Here is a 15969-nt window from a genome sequence, read left to right on the forward strand (position 1 = left end):
CGATGAAATTTGCTCTTAATCTGCAAAATTGTAGATTAGCAAAGCACTTTTGACCTGAACTAAAACGACCTCAATTTGCCTGTTGACCACACACTTTATATGGCGTTTAATTTAAATTAAACCACCCCGCAAGTGACCAAAGGTCATCCGACTTCTGAAGTGTATCTGTCCGCAACTTTTGCTTTTCCGGCCTCACTATTACTCTTAGCCCTGGCACACTCAATTTTTTTTCGCTTCAATTCGCTCTTTTGATGACTTGCACGGAAAACTCTACCTGGAAATGCTCAATTTCCAGCCTCTTTAAGGTCACTACCATTCACTGCAACTGCTTTATCCCATATGTATTACTAGGTCATCATTAGTTGTAGGTCTAGCTACCGTATGTAGCACTAAAATGTATCAAGCAATGCCAAATCCAAAATTTAATTCATAGCACCATATTATGGTCAATAGAAACCCTCGATTTAATGCTATTTAATGACCATTTTCCCAAAATCATGCTCTTTTAGCATTCTTGGCATACATGTTTTTTTGTTTTCCGAGCTCTTTTGAGTAAATCAAATTGAATTCTTGTGTCGCAAAATAGCCCAATAATTAATGTACAAAAGCGGGTATTGATGGCAATTTTTGAGAGCGCGAAATAGTGAATACACAGATAAGCATTTGCTCAATTCTGAGGTCGTTTGTCTCTAGCTCTTTTCAGAAGACCAAAGCAACAAGCTCTGCTTATGAAATTCCAGCAAAGCGAGCACTTGCAGCTCTAGCCAACAAAATTTTGAACTTGAGGGTGGGAATGTCCCCTTGATTTTTATTTTTTTATAAATGATTTTCCTTTTTTTTTTAACTGAGTTATCTCTCCTCTTGTTTTTTTAATGGCGAGACGCTGCAGCCTGCGCGGGTCGACATGGAGAGAAAGGGTTGCAGCTGCGCAAGTGTGTGTGTGTGTGTGGCGATTTGCAGCATGCAAAGTGTGGTGCTTTGGTGTGATGGTGGGAACCCCTTCAATGTCGTTTTTTTTTTGTTATTATTATTTATGTGTCTTTTTAATTGCTGATGACAGCTTATGGAGCCGCGCTTGTGGCGGGCTAAGTGGCGATAAATGCAACTAGGGTGTGTGTGTGTGTGTATGTGTGAGAGGTCAACAAAGCAAGGGATTGGTGACACACTGCGGACAGAGCAACGCAAGCCGGGTCATGGCTTCTGTGTGAGCATTCGGCTGAGCGCACAGGCTAGCAAAACGTTGTATGTGTGTGTGTTTTTGTGAAGACGACAAGGCAAAAACCCTGTGAGCAGCAATTGATGCATCAAATGGGGTCTTACAAAGCCTGTCCACCTGTGGAAGCTGAAGCAAGTGTCGCTAGTGGGATGTCAGCATGTGGGGAATTAGTACAAAAACTCTCTACTGGTGGGCCATGGTGAGAGCCGCGAGACAGGCAAAGCGGGCATATGCGCCATATTCAGCATAATCATCATAGAGTGTGTGTGTTGAGGACGCGAGGAGACTGCGAGCAAGGCGGCGAATAGCGGGCAGGTAGGGGACTGCAGGTGTGCGGGACTTAGCAGGAGCTACGAGATCGGGAGGGATGTGTGTGTGTATGTGTTGAGTCAAGCAGACCCAGGCCAAGGCGGCAAGTTCAGCGTTGTTTTCTAGCAATGGCCGATTTACGAAGGCCTCGGGGTGGAGCCCACAGCAGGCCTGCTGTGTGTGTCATTTTTTCATGCCGCCAATTCCGGCCAAGCAGGGCACGTGGGCAAGAGAAGGGTGACTCGGCGCATGTGTGTTTGTGTTGGGGTCAAGCCATCTTAGCAACGTGCATTTGTGGCACCATTTACAGGCAGGCTGCGGCTAAAAATAGAGTGGGGCCGATGCGAGTGAGCTGCAGGCCAGCGTAATCAGCGGGGTATTGTGTGTGTGTGGGGGGATCGGAGCGCGAGCGCGTAGGAGAACTAGCCGAGGCTCAGCGCGCGTAGGATGTCAATGCAACAAAAGCATAGGAGAACAAGGCGCAGCAGCGTAGGAGAACTAGGCGCAGCACGCGTAGGAGAACTAGCCAGCAATGAATGCGTAGGCAGGTAGGTCTTAGCGTGAATCACGACGCAATTGCAGCCGGGCGGCCAGCATCAGTCAACACAACGAGACAGGTAAGTAAGGTGAGATTTTTATTTTTTTTTGGATTAAAAATAAACCAAAAATAAGAAAAACACACAAATAAGTTTAAAAAAACTCACATAAATCAAAAAATATATACGAAAACACACAAAAATGCATAAATTACATTAAAAATTCCAAGAATCATATAATAATTCAAAGAATTAAAAAAAATCAAAAACACTTACAAAAATAAATTAATAAAATACAGAAATAATCAAAAAGCACCTAAAAAAATACCAAAATGAACACCAATAATAAATAAAAAACACAAAAAAAATCTTTAAAAAAACACTCAAAAGATCAAAACATGCACAAAATATATAAAAAACACACAAAAATAATTCTAAAAAAAAAAACACAAAATAATCACAAAACACAAACAAAAATAGAAAAACACAGAAAAATAATAAAATACACCAATATAAATAAAAAATCAAATCTTATCAAACAAAAAACCTAAAAATGTAAAAATAAATAAACTAGCATGCAAAAACACTCAAAAACAAAAAAAAACTTTGCCCCGGAACTCCACAATTCACCCGAATTAAGCGATTTATCAATTTTCTTAGCATAATTAGCACATTTCAGTAAAAATTAGCAAAAAAATTTCCAAAAATTACCAAAAAATTCTTAAAAATTCTAGATCAGCCCACCGACCTAAACATTCACAATCAAGCAATAGAAACACCGAAATTGATCACTTACTTAATCAAAATCGCACAAAACATCATTCTTTAAGCACACAAATCGTCTCAAAACTGCGCTTAAATGAACACAAAAATCACCCTCTCTTGCACGATGACTAATCGCACTCAAAACAGCATTTTGCATCAATTAAACATCAATTCAAGCATCCAAATATCAAAATTAATCAATCATTAACACGCTTTTTGCATCAAATCATGCACATAAGCATACATAACCAAATTTGACCGAATTTCGGCAGCACTTCGGCGTCACAACGGAATTAGAAAAACATAACCATAACTCATTGACAACCATAAGCAATCACATGCTTCTCATAAGCAAATTGGACTCCAAAAAAGCCCCAAATTGCCCCAAATTAGGCACTTCTGCCTACACACAAGCGGGCATAAACCGCACCTAGTTTTGCATTTTATGAATGCACATGGTTCATGAACCAAACCTGCACCTAAAATCAGAGAATTAGCATTAATTTCAGCACCTTAATTAGCCACAAATGCAGCGATTAAGCACTTGATTAGTGCCCAACACACTAGTGTGTGTGTGTGTGTGTGTGTGTCGATCCCGTAAAATTACCTACACACAACCAACAAAAATATCAATGTGTAGCATCGTTTAGCATGAATGTAAACACATAATCATCATGGACATGCATCAAATAATCAATCCAAATCAGCACTTTGCCAAATGCCCAAATAATTAGTGAATGAAATTAGTGAATAATAGGTGATTTCGGCTACAATTTGCGCACAAATGGACTAGGATATGAGTGTGTGGATCACATAGGCATGTTTTCCATACACCCAACTCACTTTCTACTTGTGTGTAGAACAAAAAACACTTATCAATCAACGGGAAAATAGCATCAAAGTTAGGGAAAATTAGTGAAAATTAGTGAATTTGATGGTCAAAATTAGTGATCAAAATCAAGAACTAATGATGTGTGTGGGTTGTTTTGTGATGTTCTAAGCATAATCAATGCTAACCCAAGCACTAATCACACTAAAAACCACTCAATTAATCAACACGCCTAATCTAAAAAGTAACAAAATTAACAAAAAATTAGGGAAATTAGTGTCTTCTAATCACACCAATGGCACCTCTAGCTTAGGCAATCGCTCCCCGGCAGCGGCGCCAATGTTAGAACGTCTTCCTAGCATAGGGAGGACATCAACATAATGTCAATCCGAGGAGTAGGATCCGGCTAGGGCATGGAAACACACAAGTGGCTTGTGCGTGCCAAATGGAGGATTAGAAGGTGAAACCTACACACAAAGAAAACTACGAAGAGGGTATGATGTTGCTACGAGGAGTGAGCACACTACTTACTCTACCATTCGGCCTAATCTCTCATACACAAGATTAATCACACACTACTCTCTAATCAATCACTAATCCAACTCTAATCAAGCACACAATGAGCATAGAATGACCACACCGGGCACCAACACTCTACACAAGCCTACACACACTTAGGAGCATGCTTAAACAAGAGGGAAATATGAAAAAAAGAGAGAGATTAATCAACAAATCAGCCACTTATCTTTGATTAATCAAGCATTGATTACACCATGAGCAAATGAGAGAGAAGAGGTTAGAGTTTAGCTATTGGCATGAGGCCGAATCGTCCATGCACGCGCGTAGAAAGCTCAAGAACTCCATAGCCATCTCCTTCTTCACAAAGCTTACCTCAAGTGAGTAAGAATCCCCTTTCACATTGTGTCTTTTGAGTTATATACTCTCTAGGCTTTTTAGAAGTGGCCGAGCACCCAAATGGCCAAACTCACTTAATCTGCTATCTGCACTGCCTAGGATCTAAATATAGCTCAATGTTTACAACTTGGAACTCTTGACGAGGCCAAAATATAATTACAACCCGCATTTGCGATCATTTGACGGAAAATCCTAAAACTTAAGGGACCGTCAATTGTGACCGTAACTCCATAGATAGTCATCAATTCCAACTCTTCTCTGTATCTGTTGCTTGTATTTGCTTCATCTTCATCTTTACTTAGCGTCTGCATCATCTGGCCTCGTTAGCATTTACTAAAAATAGTAAATAGCATCTTTGACTGGCCCGTTTGGCCATTGTTGACTTAGCCGCCAAACACCCTCTCCCTTCACTTTGAGGACACACACTCTCAAAAGCGAAAGCTCTCTTGCCTTGACGTCGGAGTTATCTTTCTCACTTTCTCTCTTCTATTTCGCAATACGATGGCCCCAAAGCGAGTGACTCGAAGCTCAAAGGACGCTCATGTTGCTCCACCTTCAAGAAAGATGCAAAGAAAGGCATCTACTACTCCAAATGTTGCTCAAGCGAAGGTATTGCTTGCGGAAGGAGTCGAAGCCGTCCAACCTCAACCACGAGAGGTAGTCGAACGTGTTGCTAATCCGGTAAGATGAATTTATAATTTTGCATTGTTATACATGATGACCGGTAAGTCAAGCCTAAGAATTCCCTTAAACTGTTCAAAAAACGTGATTATATCACAAGAAACAAGCATATGATTTCATAGAGTAGAGAAAGAATTGTTTGATTTATGATTACTGTTTGATAAACTATCTCTGTTTGATATTAGAAGTTAGTTAATCTTGTTTGAGAAATCACATAAAGAAAATAATTGCTTAAAGAATATCTTGTTTCCAAGTGGAACTCGCGGTTAGCGAGGTGATCCCGCGGTTAGCGGAGATTAAGTTGAGGTTATCAGCTCTCTTTTTGTCTCTTGCGGTTAGCAAGATACCTTGCGGTTAGCAGGATGCCTTGTGGTTAGCAAGATGCTCCCTTCCAGGTAGCGACTGGGAAAGCGTGCACATTTCACGATTAGCGAATAAGTAAATCCTTTGCAAAGGCTATGTTGGTTAGAAAGAGAAAGTCCGCGGGTAGCGGCAACTCTTAAGAATAATTGAAGGATTCATTTTTGTTGAATTATAGGACTGTCTTCATTAGACCATGTTTGAGAAAGAAATGCTTTGGTGATGTTTGAAGGGCTTGATGAAAGAATCTGTGTCTGGAATTAATTAAAGAACACTGTTTGTTTATGTAAAACAATGTGGTAGTAATCAGTAAACAAGCAAAAACGCGTGAGTGTGGGGTGGAAAGTGGGGGCTGGCTCAGGTTTCCAGTCAAGGATGGGTGGTTTTGATTAGTCAAGAAACTCTCCACTCCCTCTTATTAAGAGAAGTGAAATTAGAGACTCATTGTGCCAAGAGTCGAGATGGCCCAAATCTACGTGACATAAAATTACTATTTAGTTTAGACTAAGTTTTATATCATATTTATGGTTTATGGATGGTGTCCGTGGCTTTTAAACGTGGGGAAAAAGGCGTTGTTTATGGATTCTAAATATGTCAATGGAACTTCATCCTTATGTTAGGAAACAACTTCATTAGAATCCTAGATTTATCGACCTGGCTTGTGGCGTATGACCATTATAACCACGTAAACAATGGATAGAGGACGTCCTCTCTTCTGTTGTTCGTATCTCTACTTTGTGGAAACGGAGTAGGGTGTCGTCAATGGAAAAGGAGAATAAACGAAGGCCATCTATCAAATCGCCCCAATCTTTTCAGGATTGGGGACCTCATAGTCCTTCACTAATCCTCTTTTTGAGGATTCAAGCTTACTTTTACCTGAAGAAATGTTTGCAGTAAGCTCAAGAATGTAAAAAGTCAAGTCGCCAAGGTGCAAAAAACACTCTTTGGCTGAGTCTGAGTCTGGCTGCTGAAATGAGAAAATCATTAGTCCCAAAGCTTCAAGTCATATTAAACTCTATGCTAAGAGTCGTCGCTATTAGGCTTACGCTCAAGCTGGAAGAGTTGAGCATATCTAAGTCATGTCACTCATGCTCGATGAGATGAGCATAAGAGTCAAAGTTTATTAACTTACAATTGGTGGAGTGTAGTAGAGTCCAACACTCACGCACACTGCACAGTGAGATGTTAGCACATATCCTCGTCAACGAAAACCATTCTTAAAGGGGTTTCAACTTGCAAAGCCATGTCAAATGCTTAATTTATAGCTACACCATCTTTTTGAATAACCCCTGAAAATCATTCTTGCACAGCATATTGTTTCCCATGCATTTTTGTGTATGCATAAATAGGATGTCCCATCATTGGACATATGCATTAGAAACTCTTTTTTTTCTTCCACCTATGCACCTTGAGTGGATTACAATAGGCAAACCAATGCTCCATCATGCTACCCTCTCATATTTGCTGCCTTTTTAATTCCATATCTATCAGCAAATAATCCCTTCAGTACTTTATTAATATTTCCCATGCTAATAAGTCCTCCAATAATGCGCGTATCCCAAAGGCACATTTTTTCCACTGGGTTTTTCCGTTTGGTGGTCCAGGTTATAGACCCTAATTTAGAACCTCATCATTCTACTTCTCTTGTCCATACTTTTCATAAATAAACAGAAGCCTCATCATTATGCTATTACAACAGAAAAATGCAACATCATCTCTCACATCATACGTATTTGGACCAATGAAGATGCTGCAGCAAAGTGAACCTCATCAACAAATTCACCGACCAATAAAGACAATCAGCCCATCAACCACCAATCAAATACCTTCCACAGCCTCCACAGACACTTTTCAACATTGCCCGAGGACGGGCACTAAAATAGAAAGGGGGAATGTTAACTGAGTCAACATCAGTTAACATAAGCTGCTAAATATTGAAGAAGTACGAATGCACATCAAACATCAAAGTAAAGAAGCAGTAAAGCTTGGAGTTACACATTTTTCACGTTTTCCCAAAATGGTCACGTATTGTAAAATCCGAATTATTTCAAGCCATTGTAATATTTTAATGTGTTATGGGCTCAATGGGAGTTCCAAAATGTAAAGAATAGGTCAGATATTGTGCCTAGGTTGCAGATTCACTAAGTGGTGGAGCCTTAAAGGCCTTGGGCACCCGGACGTTGCATATTTTTACCCTAGGTATATAAGGCAGTGTATAAAAGAAATTAGGGTTCTCAAGCTCATTTTTTGAGAGCACTCTTTGGTGAGATCTCTTGAGGTGTGTGGCTATGGATTCCTTGAGCTTTTCCTTGCTCTTGAGACTTGATTAACACTAATCAATGATTCATTGTCTCTCACTATGCCTCTCTCATGCTTCTTATGATTGCCTATGATGCTTAGGTTAGCTAGAACTACACTAATTAGTGGTTAATCCCTCTCTAATCTTGTGTGATTGCCCTCTTTTGCTTGTGTGTGCATGTAGGTTTGATTGGAGTATGGTGCTTGATAGATCTATGTGTGTGTGCTTGCGATTATGTGTTGCATGATAGGACTAGTGTTGTGTGAATCTTGCAATCGTAGTGTGTGTGATTGGGTTGATTGGAGGTGGAGAGAAGTGGATATGGAGATTGCCCTTCATTGCGGCTTAGCTCCTCCATAGACCGAGAAGCTCATCTCATAGAGTTAACCATTTGTGTTGCAATGATTAGCTCACTAACCGTGTGAGTGTTTTCATGCCGTAGCCGGGTATCTCACCCCTCCGGATTGATACTTTTGTTGATCATTGGAGCTATTGCAACAATGGGACCCCCAACATACTCTCTTCTCCAAGAGGTAGCCAACAACATTTACAGGTACCGTTAATGCTAGATTCAGAGTTGCAGAAATCACAAGAATCAAAGATAAATTTTGCAGACAAAGGTAAAGCTAAAGTGGACTTTCCACTGATTGACAAAGAAGGTGTGACATTGTATGCCTCTACATCAAAGAACCCTAATGGATTAGATTCTTCAAGCAAGTCAAGCTTTCAAAATTTCAAGTCAATTGCTGACCCAACTGGAACCTCTAAGGAGACACCCAAAAAAGCAAAGATATATCAGCCAAAGTACTCAAGAAAGCAAAAGAAAGTCAAGCAAGAGTTTGTTCAGAGCAATTTATTCAAAGTCAATGATCCAGTTTGGATTAAAGACAAGAAATCAACACAGAAAGACAAACACATGGGATGGATATCTTCACAATGGAGCTTAAAAGAACAGGAGTACTATGGAGGTAATAGACATATATGGGTACCAAAACCTCAAGTTAGGGCATATGAAGTAACTTCAAGCCCCTCCCAAGAAAGAAGACCCACAAGGTATCAACCACGACAATATCCTAGGATACCTAAGTAACAAGTATACAACAAAAGAACATTGAATGATGTTGAAGTCTACCACAACTCTTAAGAGGATACAGAACAAAGATGGATCTCAAGGAATGTTCCTCTTGGACAAGGATTTACATAGGCTATACAAAGATTTGGCTACCAATCAACCACAAGCCAACTGCAACTACACCAGACCTACATAAAGATCCCAAGAGCTCAACAAGACCTAGAGCTCAACAAAGTCAACAAATGAGTTACAAAGGTCCCCAAAAGATTTGGATTCCTAAGTCTTCAAATGATCCTAGTCAAAAGTCAAATGTCAACGATCAACAGAGGCCTACAACAACATCAAAGACTCCTATCAACAGGACTACTTGGAGAATCAATTGGATAATGGAGTCTTCACAGTCAAAGAAGGACAACCCAACCAACAAGAATGCAGATTCAAAGATGATAAAACAGGTATGGCAAAAGAAACCTTCAATGCCAACTTGGTCCTTCACTAATCCTCTTTTTGAGGATTCAAGCTTACTTTTGTTTGAAGATATGTTTGTAGTAAGCACAAGAATGTGAAAATTCAAGTCACCAAGGTGCAAAAAACACTCTTTGGCATAGTCAGAGTGGAGCTGCTGAGCCATAAAATGAGCAAAGCATTAGTCCCAAAGCTTCAAGTCATATTAAACTCTATGCTAAGAGTCGTAGTTATTAGGCTTACACTCAAGCTGGAAGAGTTGAGCATATCTAAAGTCATGTTGCTCATGCTGGATGAGATGATCATAAGAGTCAAACTCTATTGACTTACAATTGGTGGAGTATCGTAGAGTCCAACACTCACGCACAGTGCACAGTAAGATGAGAGCACATATCCCTGTATCCAAAAACCATTTTTAAAGGGGTGCCAGCTTGAAAAGCTATGTCATATGCTTTTATAGCTACACTATCTTTCTGAAGACCCCTCAAAATCCTTCTGGCACAGCATATTGTTTTCCATGTATTTCTATGTATGTATAAATAGGACATATGCATTAAACACTCTTTTTTTCTTCCACCTATGCATCTTGAGTGGACTACAATAGGCAATGAATGTTCCATCATGCTACCCTTTCATATTTTTTGTCTCTTTATTTCCATATCTATCAGCAAATAATCCTTTGAGTACTTAATTCATATTTCCTATGCTAATAAGTACTTCAATAATGAGCGTATCGCAAAGGCACTTTTTTCCCAATGGGTTTTTTCCCTTTTGTCATCCAGTTATTAGACCCTAATTTAGAACCTCATCATTCTATTTCCCTTGTACATACTTTTTGTAAATAAATAAAAGCCTCCTCATTATGCTATTACAACGGACAAATGCAACATCATCTCTCACATTAGACATATTCGGACCAATGAAGATGCTGCAGAAAATTGAACCTCATCCACAAATTCAAAGACATATGCAGACGATCAGCCCATCAACAACCAATCAAAACCTTCCACAGCCTCCACTGACACTTTTCAACAGTGCCCGAGGACGGGCACTAAAATCGGAAGGGAGAAATGTTAACTGAGCCGATGTCAGTTAACAGGATCTGCTAAAGATCGAAGCCTTATGAATGCACATCGAAGATAAATATGAAGAAGCCGTGAATATTGGAGTTACACACTTTTCACATTTTTCCAAAATGGCCATGTATTATAATTTCCCAATTTATTTAGCCATTGTAATGATTGTAACATGTTACGGGCTCAATAAGAGTTCCAAGATGTAAAGCATAGGTCATTTAGTGTACCTGGGTTGTAGATACAATAAGTGTGGAGCCTCAAAGGTCTTGGGTGCCGGGCATTACACATTTTAGACCTTGGCTAAGGTATAAAAGCCAATTTTATAAAGGTTTTATTAAATTTTGGATAATGAAATACACAACGTGAGCTAACGACGCTCACTACTCTCCTTCTCACACTTCCTACTCCCTCCCTGGTTGTCACATTGTAGTCGCGTTTGTTGCATTGCAATCGTAGGTAAGAGCTCTACGCATTGACATAAACACATCACAGTGATTTGTAGTTTTGGCATCGCCAACCTGCGGCCTAATTTCATCATAACTAGGAATTTACACTTTCAAATAAAAAACTAAGCATAGGTGGGGTATTGGGGCATCATTGCTAAGCATTTAGATGCATTCTGGGTCAAAAACGACTAGGTCAAAAATCCATTGCTCTTAATAATCACGATTTTGGAACTTGACCTAAAATGGGGTTTGAGACCATAAGCATGTATGCTTAGGTCTTATAAACATGTCCTAGAAGTTTTGTTACATTTTGATGTTGTAACGGATGCGATTTGTTTGTCGATGAGCGATTGGATTTTGGTGATTTCAGTCACTTGAGTGTAGCTTGAGTTAGATGCGAGTTGTTAGTTGTTTTCCAAGAGATTGACAACCTCTTGTAGCCTCTATGCACTAGTTGAGTCAGCTTCATCCCATGGATTGACAATTTTATCGTGGTTCTCGCTAATACTGCAATAAGATCTAGGATGGTGAGGTTAGACATACGTCCCACAAGTACTTACCTTTAGTGGAGTATGCTTACAGTAACATTGTACATACTTCCATGGGAAAATCACCCTTTGAGGTGATAGAGGGAAGATCAAAAAGTTCCCTGCTACTCAAGGTACAAGGGAAGATCTTTGCTACAAATGAATATAGCCAAGACATGCAAGAATCTTTTCAAAAGATCAAGGATGCTATATCCATCTCTCAGCAAAGGTAAAACGTTGTTGCTCATAAGCACAAAAGAGACCTAGCCTTTAAACAAAATGATTGGGTCTTGCTTAAGTTTCCAAAGGCTCAATTAAGGCACATGACAAGAAAGAATCCTACGGGACACCAAAAGTACTATGCTAAGTTAGCAAAAAGGTATTATGGACCCTTTCAGATTGTTAGGCCAATCAATGAGATGACAATATCAACTCAAGTTGCCCAACCATTGGCTTGTACACAATGCTTTCCATGTGAGCCTACTAAAGCCTTACAAAGGAGAGCCACCTCAAGAATCAATTATTGAAGACCCACTGAAGATCGAGGACCAAGAAGAGGTGCTGCAGCCCGAGTTCATTCTCCAACACGAAGACAAGGTATTACGAGGCGGTAAGAGAAATTATCCTTTTGAAGATGCTAGATGGATGCAAGGTATACAGTTAATGGATAACCTAAACCTTGTCAATGATTACAATGATTGCCTAGAGTAAGCAAATGTAAATATGTATAAATGAACACAGTTTTGTCTTATAAGACTCTCTTTTTCTTTATTGTGCACCAATGTTAATAAGTATGCATGCTTGGATCATGTTTGTGGAGACGACATCTCCCAAACACCAAGAAGAGTTTGTCATTCTACTATGGAAGATTGATACATACTAATGTGAAGACATGCTTGTCGCTAAGGCTCTCAAGCACCAAATGGACTAGTCATCCATTCTGGAACGGTGTCGTAGGGTAAAATAGGCATCCTCTACCCGTTAGCAAATGGACTAATGACTAGAATTTATCTTCTCTACCTCATAGTCGAGGACGACTATGGTTTCAAGAGATAGGTAATGTCATAAAAACTAATATCTAATTCTTAGATATGATTTTCTCATGTTAATATGGAGAAGTACCACGGGAGTAAAAGCTAGAATATTGGTAAGGCTGCTAGACCGGTCTCTGCAAGGATCTAAAGGAGGGAAAATAGGGATTCAAAGGGGGACAACCTGCAAAAGAGCAATGTGCTTCAATGGGCCTTAGAAGACCTAAGGTTAAGCTCCATTAAGACTTCCATAGGCTAAAGTTCCTAAATTTAATTCAATTGTCCAATGGCCAAAGTAGGGGAAAATTGGATGGTCATGGGAAGACTAAAAAGTCTTCCCACATCCCTAGGAAGGATGGGGCGATCCCTAATGGTAGGGGATGAGAGAGAAACACACCCAAGCTCTCCCCAATGGGCAAAATGGACACATGGCAGGCTCCTAGGCCAGTTGCCCCCAATTTCCCCTCTAATTCTATTGGATGGCCATAGAGTTGGACCAATGAGCATTAGGCTAGAGTAAAATTAGTCTAATTAATTTAAAAATTCTTTATAAAACAACCAATCTAATTTAAGCTCCCTAGAAGACTATTGGACAGTCTATCAAGGGGTCCAATGAGCATCCAGCAGCCCAATGTCTTGCTTGATTCCTATTATCAAGGTCCAATGAGAATTTAAATGAATTATTTAATTACCTAAAGCTCTCACAAAAGGGGAAAGGGTGACACTTGTCACAAGGCTAGCAATTATGCTTCTAATTTGTGATTGGATAAGCTTTGCAGGAGCCAATTGGAAGCTAGCAAGAGCAAAAATCAAGAGGGGTCGACCAAGTAGAGAGAGAGTGGGCATTTTAATTCTAACACATTGCTACACACACACACACACACACAACTCATGTGTACAACTCTTGGCTATGGAATGCAAATCCAACCAAGAGCCAAGCTTCAATGGCGTGCTCATCTTGTCTACCATGCTAATTACTAAGCTAAGCTATGCTATTAAATTAATTATGTGAGGAGAACACTTCTTTCTCGTAATATACATTTTCTTCCTCTCAATCTATCCTCATTTCCTGCTAGCTCTCACCATTTTTTAAGGTGTGTGAGGTCTTGGGAATGATACTAGGGACACTCTGTGTGTTTTTCAAGCATAATTTGGTGCATGAAGCTTCCATCTTCATTGCACCAACAAGTTTTGTCAAGGAATACATGAATTGTATTGTACAAAAGTCTCCTTTGATGGGAAAAGCTATAATACAAAGCCTTTATGGAGGGGGGACTGGCTCCATGTAAATCCGGTTCTCAACTGTTGTCAATTGTTCTATTTCTCTCTCTTTTCAAGTATTTTCAATGCCAAATTAGCTAGGTGTAAATGAATATGTTGCTTTCTCAAATTAAGTTCTCTCTCTATGCTCATTAGGAACTTGTTCTCAATGAAATGCTCACTATGTTATCAATTTATGCTACACACAAGTTACTAGTGAATTAAATGTTACAGTAAGATTATCCAAAGGTATCTTATTAAGTTCAAAAATTATCCTTTTAAAGATGCTAGATGGATGCAAGGAATAAAGCTTACGGATAGCATGAACCTTGTCAATGCTTACAATGCTACATTAGAGTAAGCAAATGTACAAATTTCTTTTGAATGACCAATGTTTTCTTTTTATTGTGTACAAATTTCAATAGTATGCATGTTTACATTCATGTTTATGATGACGACGTCTCTCAAACACCAAGTAGAATTTTTCACTGTACTTGGGAGAATCAAATGGACTAAAGAGCAGACATGCTTGTGGCAGCTATGTCTCCCAAGCACCAAATGGATTAGTCATCCATCTTGGAAAGATGTCGTAGGGTAAAAGGGATCCTCTACCCGCTAAGAAAAATTGACTAATGACTAAGCTTTATCTCTTCTACCTCATAGCCGAGGACGACCATGAATTCAAGAGAGAGGTAATGTCATAAATCTAATATCTAACCAACCCAAATGATTTTCTCATATTAAATTGATCATTTAATGTGGGAGAATAAACAAGAACAAGGGTTAGGATATAGACATGTGCTTATAGAGCTATCTCAACATGGGGTCAATGGTAAAGGGGCCCAAATGAGAGATGTTGTGTCAAAGAGCAATGCTAACCAATGGATATTAAAGGCCTTAGAGTAAGCTTCATTTAAGACCTTCAAAGGTTATTGTTAAAAGTCCTTGACCTTAGGTAAGCTAGGGTTGTGCTTAAGGTGGGAACCAGCCCAAGCTTGAGGTGCTTTTCATGCCTGATGACTGAGATGCTTGAAGTGTTGGATGATTGAGATGCTTGAGGTGCTTGTCATTCTTGAGATTCTAGGGTTGTACTTGAGGTGGGAACCAACCCAAGATTTAGGTCCTTAAGGACCAATATTGTGATGAGAATTGGGCCCAAGGTTGAGAGGCTTGAGGTGTCACAAAAGTCAACACATATCCCTACAAGGAGGGGGTGAGCCATACAAGCAAAGAGGGTGGTTTCTTGATCACTCTCTCTCCCAAAGGGCACCCCTTTCTCAAGAGGCAAGTAGGAAACATGTCAAGCCCCTAGCTAGGTTACCCTCAAGGAGTGTCCAAAGCATATTGCTTGGCCTCCCAAGGGGTCCAATGATATTTAAGCTGATTTAATTATTTATTTTTGAATTTATCAATTCCTCTCTCTCAAAGGGGAAAGGGGGACACTTGTCTCAAGACTACCCTTGTTGCTTGTAATGCATCCTACATGTGATTGGCCAACATGCTTGTAGGGGTCGAATGAGCTTCAAGCATGATCTAAAAGGGGGGGTCAACCAAAGAAAGAAGGGGGCTATCTTGGGGGGTATAATCTCCCACACACACTCACACACACTCTCATTGTGTGAAGTTCAAAGTGCAAGAACTCCATCTCCTTCTTCCAAGCTAGTAGAGAAGTTGAGAGCCTACACCAACACTCATGGCTATGGAATGCAAATCCAGCCAAGAGCCATGCTTCAATGCTTAAGCTTTCCATCTTCTCCATCTTCATTACTATGCTATTAAATATGCTAGCAAGAAGAGTGATGATAAGTGAGGAACTATTTATTTCTCATATGGAATGTTTCTTCTTCCTCTTCCCTACCGTCATTCCCCGCTAGCTCTCTCCACCTTCAAATGTGTTTAAGGCCTTAGGATAGTTTATGATTTTTGAAAAGTTTATGTTATGCTTGTGATGCATGAAGATTTCCATCTTCATTGCATCACCTAGGTCACAAGGAACACCAAATATTGTATTGTACCAAGTCTCTCTCGATGGGAGAATCTATAATAAAAATGCCTATTGGAGGGGGGACCGGCTCCACATAAATCTGATCCTCAACTGTTGTCATGATCTCTAAATCCTCTCTCTTGCAAAAGTATTTTACATGCCAAGTTAACTAAATAATATGCTTATGTTGCTACTATC

This window comes from Adiantum capillus-veneris, chromosome 6, assembly GCF_014529385.1.
Source record: "Adiantum capillus-veneris isolate H3 chromosome 6, ASM1452938v2, whole genome shotgun sequence".
NCBI classification, from domain to species: domain Eukaryota; kingdom Viridiplantae; phylum Streptophyta; class Polypodiopsida; order Polypodiales; family Pteridaceae; genus Adiantum; species Adiantum capillus-veneris.